Below are 17299 nucleotides of genomic sequence, written 5' to 3' on the forward strand. Positions count from 1 at the left end.
AATATTTGTACTGAATTAGCCTTGGAACAGCAAGTGGTCATTAAGTTTTAGTAGCAATCACTAAAATAATCATTCTTATTGCTATTGTGATTTGCATATTTAATCTTAGTCATCCTTATGACAACTGGGTATGGTGTTTTCACTGTGGTTGTTACTATAATTATTGTCATTGCTGATGTTATTTCCATGTTGGAGAAGGGTGTGTGAAAGTGACAAGAAGTGATGCCTGAGTGTTTTGATTTCAATACAATTGTAATGTTGAAAGGACACACACACACACATAAACACACAAAATAAGTATGGCTAACAATAATTTTAAGGGTGATATTTGAACTGGGATTTGCATTGTCATATTTTAAAACTCGCAATATAAGCTGGCCTAAACATTAAATCATTGGATTGTTGGAACAAAAAGAAAACGAGAAGAATAATTTCACATAAGTATCCTCCTTGGGGAATTCCCCTCCCTAAATATAATTAAATAAATAATAAAAACAAGACAGGATCAACCATTGTGCTTTACTACCACTGCCATATTTCTTGTCTGTTTCACCATAAGAGGGAATATTGGAATATTTTCTATGCTTATTGAACATGACCATTGAAATAAGGACAGAATATAATTAAATTTTTACTTAATTATTTGAGTTCTTCCTTTACCCCTTCAGCATTATGTATTCTCTCTCCCACACCTAAAGATGTGGATTGAGAAGAACAACCCATTAATAACTTTGACTAAAGCCAAATTTTTCACCTCCCTGAGTTAAAAAGAAGACTTCCCCAAGGAACTGTAAACAAAAAACAAAAAAACCCTACTCTTCGTTGAAAATGGCAGAAAACTCTGCCATTAGAAATTAATTCTGCTTTTATGCTTAATGTGCCAACTAGGTTTTATAGAATGAATTATGAACAATATTTCTCCTGATGCCTCACTGCCATGGCCAGCTAGGATAAAGTTTGGGATCCTTTATGAGCCAGGAAAACTGGCCAGGTAGGCTGAGTAGGGTATTAATTCTTGATCTGCTCACTGTTTAGCCTTGTCTAAGGATCTCATATGCTGATCAAATCTCGCTTATTTTAAAGCAGCCTCTTTGATGTTATCATTCTACTATAGAGAAAGATCATCTTATTTTAATGGCCAGTTTATTTATGTTCGCTGCACAGAAGTAGACTTCACTTTGCTTAAAAAGCAATAATATGCAAAAATACTTCTTTTTCCGAAAGAAATGTGGAAGCTTTTGTACTATATGCAATATACTTATTCTGAAGAATTATTTCCTATTATCTTTTTTGCATCGATAAAAATTGTGATGGCTACTATTATGTGTAATGAAATGGAATCTCTGGATAGAGAGACAGAAGGAGGGAGAAAGAGAGAGATAAGAGATACAAAATATTGCACCTGAACATTTGCAGAGGTGAAGACTGTGATAAACATGTTCAGTTTACATATATCTTTAATAAGATTACAGGGTAAAAATATCAATAGAAAGGTATAGATAACATACTGGTATAATTTATCAGTCAACTAGAAAATTTTAGTGAGAAAGTTGTAAAATAGTTAACACATGAAATATATGACATCCCTAATCTTAATAATTAAAATTATTTCATTTTATAAGCAATAATGTTGATAGGGCATTTGGCATAATAATGAAAATAAGAGTTCAAGCTGATCAATATCTTACATTGTATAATTGAATGATAAGCTGTTGAGCACAAGCTATTCAACAAGTTAAGGACAGTCGCTCATTTAGAAGAGTTTGACCACAATTAGTATATTGGCATAGGAATAAAAATCTGAAACATATATTTAATAATTACCAGAAGAGCAGTTGAATCGTTTTGTTGCACTCAAACAAGGAATCTTGTCCATTTTATAAGTTTATCCTGGCATTTGATTCAGCGGCTAGTGCTAATTTCACCAGATGTTAAGTGCTACGATACCTTTTCAGTCCCTCCAGATAAACATTTTAATTTGCAATATTGACATTTCATCATGATAATTTTATGAGACATCAGACCATCTTTTATTTCCCTTTCAGACATTCTTCCCTTTAAAATAATGTATTTGTTCAGTCAGAAAGACATGGAAGAGGAACCCAGTTTTCTCAAAGTATGGATGCTTCATGATACTTTGCTCTCTTAGATCTGTTACAAAGCACTTCTACAAGTGATGCTCAGCTTTCCTCCTCCTTCTACTCCCCACTTGCCCAATCAGTTGTTGCTGTTGTCAGCAAGTACATGGATGTTTCTTACAACTACTTTAAAATATTATCTAGAATTTCAGAAACACCTGATAAATGATCATAGGTAAATAACTTCTGCTCATTATGGAAAAATAGCTTCATAATTACAATCAGATTATCATGTTCCAGAAGCAGATGGTAAAGTAAAGTATACTATAATGCATACCAGAACTGTAGAACAGAATAAGTTCCACAATTCTGGTATTTTAAAAAAATGTCCCCAAAACATTTCCCCATAAGGGGATACATATTTCCTCTATTTTTTTAAAATGACACATATAACCTCAACATTTGTTACTCCTTTCACCTGTTTTTAAATGCACATGGGTTAGAAAATTTGTTGCATTTAATCAGAATATCCCACAAAGATATTTTAAAAAGTCAGTTAAGAGCCATAACATTTTCCCATTAAATTTGCTTGATCATCTTATTTAATTACTTACTTAATTAATTCCTATAGACTGATTTTATTCATTATCAAACTTGCATTTAAGCATGCGAGCAGTAGCAAAAAGGATAAGAAACATAGTTTTCTTTGAATGCAAACTTTTAATAAAAGTGTCCATTGTCTATTAAACAGAAGTTTTTCCACCTCATCTGCATATCTTAATTATTTTTTTCTTTTTTGTGTATTTTAGAGCAATATCTATGTGCATTGTAGCACTTCAAAGCAATTAACAGTTCTGAGTAACTAAGAATAAAAACTACACTTACAAAAATAAATTTAAGTACAAAATTAAAACTCCAAAAATGTAGTTCTTGAAAAAAATGAATGTTTTAGTTTTAAATTCTTTTCTAAATTTTTATACTTGAAACATTTTATTTCTGTTACTGAAGGAAAGTTTGTTGAACTATTGATTATATCCAATATTTGTTTTAATCCTTGAGATCATGAAAAACTAATTGCTTTCCATGTGATTGTGCACACTTACCACAGAGTAACTCACATTTAAATGTATTTTGATAAGCATAGAATTTCATTGCACAGTTTTTGCAAATGAAATGTTCCCCCCAAAATTTGTCGAGAGAATTAAGAATGGACAAATCTTTTTAACTGGACTATGAGAAATGAAAAATTACCTTTTTCATGTTTTAGCTTTGTTGAAAACTATATCCTTGCATTATATATTAATAACATTATTTCATAGACATACATTCAAATCAATATGCTTATGTTTACTTCAGAGCAATTTTCAATGTAATTTTTAATGGTCATTGGACAATCAAATTTTTAATTAATCAAGATAAATACAAATAAACATTCAACTGATTGGGTACAATGCACAGAATATAGTTTTGTATAAAGTAAAGGTTCTAATACATACCTTCAAACAGTGTAAGGAACTCCTTCATCTGTTTTAGCTGCCTCATTGTCTCTCTCTTTCTCGTGGCATATAGAATGCTGTAGTAATTTGTACTATCCAAGTCTATGGAGAAATCTGAAGTGGGAAAACTATTTGCATATCTTAGAATCCAAAAGAATTACTTTGTAGTTTTCTCCTCTTGTGAAAGAAAGGAGGTACAGATTCCTGGAGGTGACATTCTCAATATCACCCCAAATGGTCCTATAAAATATCACAGGATTTTTTTCTACCCCCCATCCAATCTAAAAGGTTTCAAACCTTTTATAGAATGGGCATTTTAAAAACAAACAAACAAGCAAACAATTAAGTATAACAAAGTAAGAAAGAGGGCAAGTGTGTATGTGAACGTAACTATTCCCGTTAAAAAGATTTTAAAATCAGAACTTTTCCTGGATGTGCCTTTCCAATTGAAAGATTACAAGTCTTTAAAAAAATTGAGAAATAAAAATATCCGGAGAGAATTACATTCTTCTATTTATAAATTAGTCCACCTATGAATAAATTTAACATTTATGCCAGTTTTAGATATAATTTAGAATTATGGAATTAAAATCTCTCACTCACTCTCTCTTTTCCTCTCTCTCTTTTCAGATCTCTCTCTCACTCACTCTCTCTTTTCCTCTCTCTCTTTTCAGATCTCTCTCTCACTCACTCTCTCTTTTCCTCTCTCTCTTTTCAGATCATGGTTTAAAATTATATTAGGAAAAGGGACAAAGCAAATTACTTCTAGTAAAAAGACTTCTGGGTAAGGTAGTATCTCCAGTGAAGTGTCCATACTTATTTTGACAGGTGGGTACTTATAATACCAAAACTATTTGAATGAAATCATGTCCTCTGTGGTTTATGCTACGTGTTGGAAGGTGAATGTTGCACTTCCAGTTTGCACAAGAAAGAATAAAGCCTCACCATTAAATTGTCTTATTTAAACTCTAGGTTGAGTATCTGTCATGCCAACCAGGAGTGGATTCCAGTAGGCATTACTGCTCATGTTTGTGCTGTGTGCGCACTTGATGCGTACTGTGCGTGCATGCACAGTGCAATTAAAATTGTTCTGCGCATGTGCAAAACTGAAAAACAAGATGGCAGCAGCAATGGCGCCACCCAGAGAACCAGTTCAGGGTCATAGCAGGAACCGGCAGTGACCCAGGCTGCCAAACCACTACCGGTTCAGCTGGACTGGTCTTGTAGGAACCCACGACTGATGCCAACCCAAAAACTACCGGTATGCCAGCTGAAAAAGATTTGTAACTGAAAAACAAGCTGTTTTATTTCAAGCTACCCGGATGGTGGATGATCAGTATAAAAATCTTGCACATTCATTGGTTTAAAAAAACACCTTTGAGTTCTCTGGAATTCTTTCTGGATAGTGTACATAGAGCAAAAGACTTCTTTAAATACACACATGTAGACATAATTGTAAAAAAATCAACATAGCCTCTGATGTATTGGAGATTTTTGTATAGGAAATGTCCTAACTCATGTAGGTTGAACATGAAAATTGTATTGTCCATTCCAAAATGGATCTTATCCATTTAAATCCATCTTAAAACACTTTTCTTCAATATTTCTCACAGCAAAGAATGTGTTATATTTGGTGGCTAAGGTTAAGTTTTGGCTGTGTCATTTTCCCCAGTCCAACATCTTCACCATATAAAAAAATTGTAGGATTTCTTAATGATTGGGGTGACTTGGGGCAAAATAAGTAATTATGTTGATTTTCGACGACTTAATTACAGTGAAGACTGTTAATAGAGTGCTTTGCTATTGTTTAACCTGTTAGCTATTTTTTCTTTCATGTATGTATTTATATGTGTATGACAGATCAATTGGGTTGCAAATAAATGTAGAAGCTGATTTGCTTTGGAAGGGGGAGAGCTATTATTATTGCAATAGGTTCATCAGTGAAGATGATATGTGTTTTTGTCTTATATTTTTAAAATTAACTTAATGTTCTTGTTTAGTTTTGTTTTGTCTATGTTAAATCTTTTTTTTTTATTTTGTGTTTTACTCTCCTGAATAAAATAAAACATTGAAAAATTTGCAGGATTTCAGTGTTTTTGCAAGCGCTTCAAAGAATAATATAATGTCAGAAGATTTCAAACAGAACATCAATATTTTGAAGATTTAGATAACTTCAGCTTTTTTGTGGAGGGCACTTGCATTATGATGTAATGGCTTTCACCACTTAAAAAGGTTGGCAATCCTTGATTTAAATAATTTCTTAAATTGAAACCAAATTTTAAATAACATAGAAATTAACCCCCTAAATCAAATTGGGCTAACAATAATATTAGCCCAGAGTAAGTTTGTGGAATCTCCTCTAATGAGAATCAAAATATTATTTTGTTACTTGGTTATTAACATTATGATTTAGAAAGATAGATCATTTTTTACCTTGATGATTTGTGATTTCAAGGAATACTAAAGTATAAGAAGCCCACTGATGAATCACACCCAAGTTCCATCCATCTAGTTCTTGTTTCTTCCAATGGCTAACAAAATGTATTTGAAAAGGCCAGAAGCTTGTGGCCTAGACACAACTTCAATGGAAATTCATTATAGCCTTGATAATAACGTCAGTTCTGAATGAATTGTATCATAGTATATCTTTTGGTCATTATTATGGAAAAGCATTGTTTCAGTCTCTGTGTATCTCTCTCCCCTCCCCCATACACTTTACCCAATTATTTGTTTAATTGCATCATCTCTGAAAATAAACACAAATTTCTTTACCAGCATGAAAATGGATTCTGTTAAATAATTACTGGTAATAGCTAAATCAAAACAAACTCTTCATGCAATGAAAAAATTTGTTAATCCTGTGCTTATAAAACCCATTTATATTTTATTCCAATTTATCAGGCCACCAGTATAAAATCTCACTAACGGCTGATCCACCTATTGCTTTTGCTGAGATTTTGAAGTACAGCTTTCCAACCCATTTATGGCTTGTTGACTCAAATACCATTATATACTTAGAGACCATATAGGTCATTTATTAGTAAAGATCACAGTACAATTTTATATAATCTAGGCTATTTTGGGATGCCTACCAAATGTACTGTCTAGTATCTCTCATTGGTATCCAAACAGTGTAATGTTCTAAGCAAAATGTTGAAATTCAGTGATAGTTTTGTACTTGCTTTGCAAGTTTATATTTGTGATTAAGATATGAAAATGTAAATTATATCAACTGCAGCACAAATTATTTTTTAAGTTAGTACCTAAACATTTATAGGACTTTTCCTTGTTTAATATAATCATGTTTTTCATTATTTCATTATCATGTATTTCATTAAATATCCCTAATATTTCATGCTTCTCCCTATATTTTGTGCAAATTTATTTTATATTCTATTTTAAAGTAGGCCCTTTTTTAATTTATAGAGATCCAGATCTTAGCTATGTCCATGTAATAATTTTGCCTCTATTTTTAAACAGAGTTCTACTAAGATCATTCCAGTTATAAAGATGAAGCAAACATCCTTTTCTAAGTTGAAAAAAAAGCATTGGAAAATCCTGAAAACCAAAATGCTTTGATGAATAAATGAAAAAAAGAGAGACTAGTTCATGTCCAGCTGCTAATTTTTTTAAAAAATTAATGCTCTATGCTGATTGCTGTTTGACTGGGGAGGGTAGAAAGAGGAAATTCTCATTTTTGCCAGTGCTTGATATCTTCACCAATTGTCAACTTTCTCAAATGGATTTTGATGTTAAGAAAAAGGATAATGATTTGGAATTGTTCATTGTGAATGCATTAGGTTTGCACAGACAAAACATGCATGAAGTGCAATTACTGCTAGTGTTGTCATATTAGTATGAACGTTAATAGCATGTTTGTTATGCATTGCAACGGGTTATGCATTCTGATACTTTAATCTTGTCATCTGTGCATCACTTGTCTAAGTACTCTCATTTAAGATGCCATATCTCTTCTGGTAGCAATAAAGGAGTAAAGCAACATTAATATTAAATAATTAGAAAAACAAAAGGGGAATGATTAAACATATTTACATAATTGAAATAACACGGAGTCTCAGTGGGAAATCGGGACAATGTTGTCTCCATTCAAAGTAATTCATAATTCAGATTTTTAATTATGGCACATTCATTCATTTAAAGATGATTCTGGATGAGAGGGCCACTAATGAAACACAATCATTAGCATCCAAACAAAGTAATTTAGAAAGTCTCCTTTAGGGGAAAAAGATTTTCTAGAACATCATCAATCACACAAGATATGCAAAAACAAGCAATTAAGCCACACACAAGAACTACAACAACCTTATATATCAGTAATGTACACATGAAAACATAACTGATTACAATAACTAGACTAGGATGGTGGAGTTAATGTGTTTTTTACATTACAGTACCATGAAATATTCTGCCAGGGAGGGACCTTTGCCAAGCAAGTTCCACGCCAGCTTATAGACAAAGAGTGAGACTCTTCTACATAGTCCAGATCTCAGCATCCAAATCCCGGGTAAGTCATGGTCGATGGGCATATGAGGTCCAGCCTTTCCCTCCCTCCTCTCCTTTGACCCTCAATTTATAGTGCATTTGATTTGGCTAAATGGCAAATGTGGGATCGGCGTAAGATGTTACCCACGAAGCAGGTGCTGCCTTTGTTTCTCACTAGATACTCCAATCCTGCTTTGCGTTTTGACTGACAAAAGTCCTTCAAAGCCTCAAGGGGCAGAGGGGGCTCCTTCCAGAGACACACACAATTGCGGTTCATTAAACATGCAGAGGCTGTAGTCAGAGACCACATGACTTTTAATGCCTGTGTACAGTGTCTAGTTAAATAGATCCATCATACGGCTGGTTTCTGAACACCCTCCCCTTCTAGGCAAAATTATAGTCTTGTTGCAACCAAACCTCTTTTCGGCTTGCTGCTTCGGGTGCGGGGGGGGAGGGTGTCCCCCATGTGATTGTGCTTTACTCACAGTCCTGAGTAAGGCGAGCTCTGCCGGGCACCCTGTCAGGCTGTTGTCAGAGCTGCCTTTGATAACTACCAGTCTCCGGAGCCAAAGTATGTTCTATTGGTACTTAAAGGACAAAAATACTGGTTAATTTTCAACAGTGCTCCTTCATTTGACTTTACAATTTATGGCAGTGAACATTAATGCGAGAATAGCTTGGTCGAGGAGGAATTTCAAATTAGAGAAGCTCTTCTCTTTAGCCCCAACAGCCTGACCCAGGGTGAACGGAAAAGTAATTTGCCACCAGATCCTCATTTTGCTGCTGTTATCACTCCTTGTAAATGAAGCACGGCAATTTATTGTAGCACCTCGAGAAGTCAAGAACATAATGTGTAAAACACATAGAAAAAAAAATCTTCCTTCATGTTCATTAACACCCCGAACATAGAGGCTGTTCACGTTCCCCTCTAATGAAGGAGGGGTGAAATCTTAAACCTAAAGCTTTCTGTCATGTGAAGAAGCCCTCTTCAGACCATTAGATGGCTGAGTTGGACTGAAGAAAGGTCACTGACAAAAAAAGGGGGAAAGAAATGAAAAGGAAAGAAAGTTGCAGGGGTGAGGGAAGAGGAGGGGCGCGAACCATAGAAAATGACAATGCCGGAAAATGGAAAAATAGATTCAGGAAGGGAGTTTAGTCAATTCCCAGGATGGAAAGTGCATTTTCAGCATCAGTTTTCATTTTGTTTTTTCTTGTTGGCCTCTATGGGCATTTTCTACTTATATTCAAGAAAATAATATCTAGCCCTTGATTAGCTGGGACTTACTTTAACACTCTAATAGTCTGTTATTTCACTCTTGTTCTGATCTTATGAAAAGTAGTTCCAGAGGCATATCAATATAAATAAAATTGTATACATGGGGGCATTTGTGTGTTGCATGCCTTATGGAGTTCCTAATGATGAAGAATGGTTTTTTATACTGTGCATTAATTTTATGTGCACAAAGAACTGGAATGATGTACTTGATGATGGCAATATCAAGTGTTTCATTGGGAATCTTATTTCGGTTATACCCCTATAAGGAAACTAAACTACATTAATTCAAGTCCTTGTGAATAACAGAATGAATAACATGCTAAGGATAGCCTAAGGATAGCTATTACAACTATCATTTATTACAGTGTGAAGTAGAACTGCTAAATTGAAAAGAAGTAGATTTACCTTCTTCAGTTACATTTTAAAAAGGTTGAAAAATTCTGGAGATATCTGTACTATTAGGGCAATGGAAAAAGAAGTAGCAAACGTTGAGTTTTGTGTCTTTCATCAATACAGAGCACACATGCACATACAAATTAGGCAGATTGGGACAATTCTTGAATAATTTACTGTTATTTGTATGATTTGCAATGGGGTATCTCATGCTTTGATTTCTCAGATAGCTTTCACTTGGTTTGCAGACGAAAGAGATAAAATTATCTGGATACATTGAAATTATGTTAGCCCTCTTCTCTTTGTCGTTACTAGTCTCTTGCTGTGCAGACTTGGTGCTAACAACAATTATTGGTGGTAGCAACAGGAATTTTTTGGCTACATAATGGCAGCCCAAGTCATACACCTGCACACAGATAACTTTAGCATAGATCAGGTGATCCACCTGGCCTCCTACTGATGGTGGGAATCTTACTATCTAACTCTTTGGGCTAGATTCATCGGTTGATGAAAAGTAATCCCTCAGTTGGATGAAACCAACTCTCTGAGCTAGTTTACCCTGGATGAACTAGCTATTTTTGTTGAAAAAAGCACAAGGTCATCTTCGAGCCTAGGGCTTCTTCTAGCTGTGCCGAGGACCCTCAAAGCAAGAAAATCTCAACTCATTCACTGATCTAACAGGGTAGCTCTCCATATATTTTAAACTATTTTTCCTATAAGCCCTGGGATAGGATTGGTTTTAAACAGGCATTGCCCATTCCTTTTTACACATATTGCCTGATAGAGTCAGCTTGGCCATGTTATGATTTTTATCACGAGTCTTTGACTTGTTAATAAAATGGTCTTCACCTGCAAAGAAAGAAAGAAAAAGCTTCTCCGGATAAAACGTAATTGGGATATTATCACTAAGATGACTTTTTTCCTTAGAACCACCTGATTTAGTTAACTAGATAGAAGAATATGCAGCCGGGCTTCTGAAGAAAGTTCAATGCCTGTATTAAGATGAGAACAGTTCTAAAGTTAAAAAAAGACTTTATATGAAGAATGGAAACTGATTAGAGGTCATAGCAGACAAAGCATTATTCTGCCCAGAGTTGCTCAGAGTTGGGCAGCCTACATTGAGTAGAGGATGACAATGACAATAACGATGACAGTGATGATAATTCCAATTAAAACCTATTTTGGACTGACTATAGTTTTCAAATCATTTTTTGAAACAGCACCCTGTATAATAGTCTACGCTGGAAATTATTATAGTCGTAAGAAAATGATGTAAATGGATAGGCAGGCAGAGGGAAAGGCTTTGAAGGACAAGAGGAGACTTGCTACCAAAGGAATGATCAGATAATAAAGGGCCTGAGCCCAGGGTCAAGGAATGCAAGATTCTGTTATTGTAGTTGTTAAAATAAAAGTAGAATGACCTACACGGCATTGGTTGCTTAGCCTGACACACTATCTATCTAGTATCGCCTTTGAGATGATTAGGCATTGGTCTAGTATCCAACTAATGGCAGACTAATGCCCAATCATCACAAAGGCTATACTGCAGCCTTGATTAAAATTGACTAGTTCTTTTCTTATTCTAAATCAAGGTGGACAGGTTTTTTTTTAATGGTGGGGGGACTGCAGGAGGCACGGCAAATATAACTGGGAGGGATGACAGGTGTATCTGTATCATCACCATCAGTCTGAGGGATTAATTTTCACCAACAGATGATTGAGACTTAATCACATCTTTTCTTTTCCATCTTAAAATTTGTAGGCAATTGTGCCCCATAATTTCAGCAGCCTGATTTTGGGAAACTCTGGGGATGACAGAGTTTGCTGTAACTGTAGGCTTTATAGGCTGCAGTGTGTTCACCCCTGTTCTAAATGGGATCCATATTTTCTTATTAGAATAATTCATTTTTCTGATTCAAATTTGATAACCTATTCTTATAATATCTGGCTTTAATCCACGCTCCAATGGATTATCAGGCTGAGTCATGTCAGTGAAAAATATAGGACCTTCTGGTTTAAGTGTTGAGTGACCATATTTTTTCAACAAATGCCATTCCAATTAGCAAACAGCAGGAGCCTCTTACGCTATGACAATATTCTGTTCTCCTGAATTCTTCTCACCAAAGAACTAATCATCATTTACAGAAAATAAAATTGTTTGACAAATGAAAGTCCAATGGGGAAAAAAACTATACTTAACAAAATATGCCGGCATGAACTAAATTGAATGGTTTGTCCCACTAGGTAGCATATAACTCTTGAAATCTTCTTATAAGTACATATTTTGGGGTTAGGCTTTATAAAACTATCCTTCAGCTGAGATGATGAAGTGTAAGACCTAAACTAAAGTTAAGGGTAAAACACCAAGGCTAAAGAAAGTTGTGGAGGCTAATGGAAGGTTAGATGGCTGTCTACACATTAATTTTCTTCCATTGAATATCATTGCCTGCATCATTGCAAAAACATGACCCTCTCAAGCATGACAAGTGCTTCACTTTGCCTTCTGGTAAATAATAGTTTTATATATAGCTGAACACCCCATGGTAGCTATTTTGTGAGAGCAGCCACAGCAAGGAGTCAAAGTTCCAAGTGGGAGCACTTGCTTTAAAAAGGTTGAAGACACCTGAATTATATTGTAGTTTTATTCAACACTAGCCTGATTGTTCTTTCTGCCTTTTAAAAGCAGATTTTTCAAACTTGGCAAGTTTAAGACCTGTGGACTTCAACTCCCAATGCTGGTTGGGGAATTCTGTGAATTGAAACCCACAGATCTTAGTTTCCAAGTTTGAAAACTACTGCTTTAAAGGCATCCTCGACTTCAGCCTTGGCAATTTTAAGAATAGAAGCTACTGAGGAAGCAGGAAATACTCCAACATTGATCTGAGAGTTAGCCACATGGAACACTGTGAAATCTAAGGTTCCGTGATGCTCTCTGAGCTTGGTTGTTTTCTTGTAGATGTGCCATTATGTAAACCAGGGTGTCCAAACTTATTGCTAGGAGGGCCCAATATGATGAGGTGAAAATGTATGGGGCTGACCATTCAGCCTGACATTCTTTGAACCATTAACATTAAATGTAAGTGAACTATTTTATGAAAGACTAAATAAGTAACTCCAGCGAGGAGAAGAGGCTGCGGCCTCTCGAAATTTGAAAACGGGCTGCAATTGTCCCCTGGGGCAGACTTTGGACATGCCTGATGTAAACCAAGTAACATCATCAGTATAGTATATGATGATGTTATCTAGTTTAGGTAATGAAATGTTTGCAAAAAGCAACCAGGCTCAAGAGAATCAAGGATCCCTTTATTTCAACCCCAAGCTACAATATTCTCCTCTATTGATACTCTGAAACTTACTTACTTACTTACAGGGAAGGGGTGGGGGTGTGGCCGCCGTTATCCGGGAGTCGTTAGTTCCTCGTAGGGTCCCTGCTCCGGAGATTGTCGGGTGTGAGTCTTTGCTGTTAAAGTTGGACCTCAAGGGTCAAGTGGGTTTGCTGCTAACGTACCTGCCTCCCAACAGCGTTGCAGCAGCCCTCCCCTCGCTCCTCGAGTCGGTAGCCGAGCTGGCAGTTGAGTTCCCTAGATTGATGGTCCTGGGGGACTTTAATTTGCCGTCGCTCGGTGAAAACTCTGATGGGGCGCAGGAGTTCATGGCCTCCATGACAGCCATGGGCTTGACCCAAGTAATTCGAGGCCCAACCCACTCAGCGGGACACATGCTTGACCTTGTATTTCTCTCGGAGCAGTGGATTTGTGATCTTGGTCTGAGGGGGAGCGACATCATACCCCTGTCGTGGTCAGACCATTGCCTACTGAGGCTCGACTTCCGGAGGCCAAACCCCCACTGTAGGGAGGAGGAACCGACCAGATGGTTCCGCCCCAGGCGTCTTATGGAGCCGTCAAGGTTCCAGACAGAGCTTGGGGTTATTCCTGACACTTTCGCCCACAGTCCGGTAGAGACTCTGGCTGCTGCGTGGCACTCGGCAGCGTCGGAGGCCCTCGACCGGATTGCGCCACTGCGGCTCCTCCGATGCGGCGGATCCCGGAGACCCCCTTGGTTCACCGAGGAGCTCCGGGAGATGAAGCGCCGGAGGAGATGCCTAGAGCACCGTTGGAGGTCCGATAAGTCCGAATCGAACCGAGCAATGGTAACCACCTGCACCAGGGAATACACCAGAGCACTTAGGGCAGCAAAAAGATCGCACATAGCCACCCTGGTTGCATCCGCTGAGTCCCATCCAGCCGCCCTGTTTAGGATAACCCGCTCCCTATTGAACAAAAGGGAGGCGGGGGAACCCTTGCAGGGCAGAGCTGAAGAATATGCCCAATTCTTAGCGGACAAAATTGCTCGGTTTCGGTCGGACTTGGACTCCACACCTGCAGTTCCAGCCGAGGCACAGGGGGACCAAGTAGAACAGCTCTGGGTTGAGTTTCAGGACGTTACCCCCGGGGATGTGGACAAGGCCATGAGAGCTGTAAGTTCCTCCACCTGTGTTCTGGATCCGTGTCCCTCATGGCTGGTTACTAACTGCAGTGAGGTGACACGAGGCTGGATCCAGGCGGTTGTAACCGCCTCCCTTCGGGAGGGGAACTTCCCCGCCACACTGAAAGTGGCGGTGGTGAGACCCCTCCTGAAGAAACCATCCTTGGATCCAGCTGTTCTTAATAACTATCGCCCGGTCTCCAACCTTCCCTTCTTGGGGAAGGTTGTTGAGAAGGTGGTGGCCTTCCAGCTCCAACGGTCCTTGGAGGAAGCAAACTATCTAGACCCCTTCCAGTCAGGCTTCAGACCCGGTTACAGCACAGAAACCGCTTTGGTCGCATTGATCGATGATCTTTGGAGAGCCAGAGATGAAGGACATTCCTCCATCCTGGTCCTCCTTGACCTCTCAGCGGCTTTCGATACCATCGACCATGGTATCCTTCTGCGACGACTGCGGGAGGTGGGAGTGGGAGGCACCGTGCTACGGTGGTTCTCCTCCTACCTCTCGGACAGGTCGCAGTCGGTGTTAGTGGGGGGGCAGAGATCGTCCCCTAGGCCCCTAAATTATGGGGTGCCGCAGGGCTCGGTCTTATCCCCCCTACTATTTAACATCTACATGAAACCGCTGGGAGAGATCATCCGCAGGCACGGGATTAGATACCATCAATATGCGGACGATACTCAATTGTATCTGTCCGCCCCGTGCCAAATCAATGAAGCGGTAGACGTGATGAGCCGGGGCCTTGAGGCAGTCATGGACTGGATGAGGGTTAACAAGCTTGTGCTCAACCCAGAAAAGACCGAGTGGCTGTTGTGTTTTCCTCCCAAAGATTTGGCTAATATTCCAACACTCAGGCTGGGGGGTCAAATTTTATACCCCTCAGAGAGGGTTCGCAACTTGGGAGTCCTCCTGGATCCACAGCTGTCATTCGACCACCACTTAACGGCTGTGACCAGGGGGGCATTCACCCAGGTTCGCCTGGTGCGCCAGTTGCGACCCTACCTGAATCGGGAGGCTCTCACAACAGTCACTCGGGCCCTTGTGACCTCTAGGCTGGAATACTGCAATGTGCTCTACATGGGGCTGCCCTTGAGGAGCATCCGGCGACTTCAGCTAGTGCAGAACGCGGCCGCGCGAGTGATTGCGGGTGCACCTCGATTCACCCGCATAACACCTATCCTCCGCGAGCTGCGCTGGCTACCTGTCGATCTCCGGATGCGCTTCAAGGTGCTATTAATCACCCATAAAGCCCTACATGGCAGTGGATCTGGATACTTGAGAGACCGCCTTCTGCCAATTACTTCCCTGCGACCTATAAGATCCCATAGACTAGGCCTCCTCCGCATTCCATCGGCCAGCCAGTGTCGGCTGGCAACTACAAGGAGGAGGGCCTTCTCAGCAGTAGCCCCGACCCTTTGGAACGAGCTCCCCATGGAGATTCGTACCCTCTCCACCGTCCAAGCCTTCCGCATAGCCTTGAAGAACTGGCTCGCCCGTCAGGCCTGGGGATAGGATAGTTACCCCGCCCGAATGATGAATGTATGTTGGTTATTATTTTACTATATGTTGTTATCTTATGTTTGTATTCCCCCCCTTCCCGGTTTTGTGTGAGCCGCCCTGAGTCCCCTCAGGGAAAAGGGCGGCCTACAAATGCTAATAAACCACTAAACCACTTTTGGGGAGATATGCATTGAATATTTAATCTTTGATAGGTCCCCCTGTATTGGGGGAGGAAGACATGGATAACTTGTGAAGAGGAGAGTCAGGTTTAAAAAAAAAGAGAGAGATTGAAGAAGGAAAAATAAATGAACCATTTCCACCCACAACTTCTCTGCATCAAATTGCATTCTCCCAAGATGCAGCATAAAAGTGGCCATTAAATTAACATGATATATTGTACAACAAAGAACATTAAGTTTGACCTTGAAACTAAGTACACACAATTCTGTAAATGGATGCTGGCTCATCAATATATATCTGCGAAGCTTTGTGAATTATTTCTATATGTAAGAGCCGTGGTGGCGTAGTGGTTAGAATGTAGTACTGCAGGCTACTTCTGCTGACTGCCGGCTGTCTGCAATTTGGCAGTTCGGATCTCAGCAAGCTCAAGGTTGACTCTATAATCCCCTGACATGGAGAAATAATAAGGTACTATTGTGGGTGCACCTGTCTTTGCTTTGGTACCCCAAAGTCTTTCCTGGGGATAAAAAAAAACCTGGGACGGTCTACAAACAAACAGTCACTAATTGGTGGGATATGCTCACCAGTTTGGTTTAGTGGTTAAGGTACTAGCCCAGAAACTAGGAGGGATTCTACTGAGTTCTAGTCCTGCCTTACACATGAAAGCCATCTGGGGACCTTAGGCCAGTCACGCTCTCTCTCACCCTGACCATCAGGTTCTTATTGTGGGGAAATAGCAGGAGAAAGGAGCACTTGGTATGTTCACCATCTTGACTGATGTATGAAAAATAATAAAGGCAGGATAAAAATATATATCTAATCAATAGCAGAATGGCTAATTGCTGGCCTGACTATAATGTCACCCACCCCATGAGAATGGGTTTTGTTAATGGGACACATTAAATTGATAAAAACAAAGGGCAAATTATATCTACAGACTGAAGAACATCTGTCCCTCATATAAACACCATACATGGAACTATAAACTGAGAAAGTGTGTATAAGAGACCTTTCAGTGTCTTGATAGGAAGAAATATGCAAACTTTACACAAAGACATGCAGGTAGTCCTCGACTTACAACAGTTCATTTAGTGACCATTCAAAGTTACAATGGCACTGAAAAAAGTGATATGACCATCACTAAGAAGTGATATGATTCACACTTAATGACCATTTTGATCACGTGGCCCCATGTTCAAGTCATCAAAATTCAGATGCTTGGCAACTGACTCATATTTATGACCGTTGCAGTGCCTTGGGATCAAATGTTCAGCTTTCGGAAACTTCTGATCAGCAAAACCAATGGACAAGCCAGATTGACATAACAACCATGTGGCAAGAAAGTGGTAAAATGGGGGAAAACTCACTTAACAAATGTCTCACTTAA

The sequence above is a fragment of the Thamnophis sirtalis genome, unplaced genomic scaffold (assembly GCF_051295495.1).
Source record: "Thamnophis sirtalis isolate CommonGarterSnake01/CBP01778 unplaced genomic scaffold, rThaSir2_p1.2 scaffold_1, whole genome shotgun sequence".
NCBI lineage: Eukaryota > Metazoa > Chordata > Lepidosauria > Squamata > Natricidae > Thamnophis > Thamnophis sirtalis.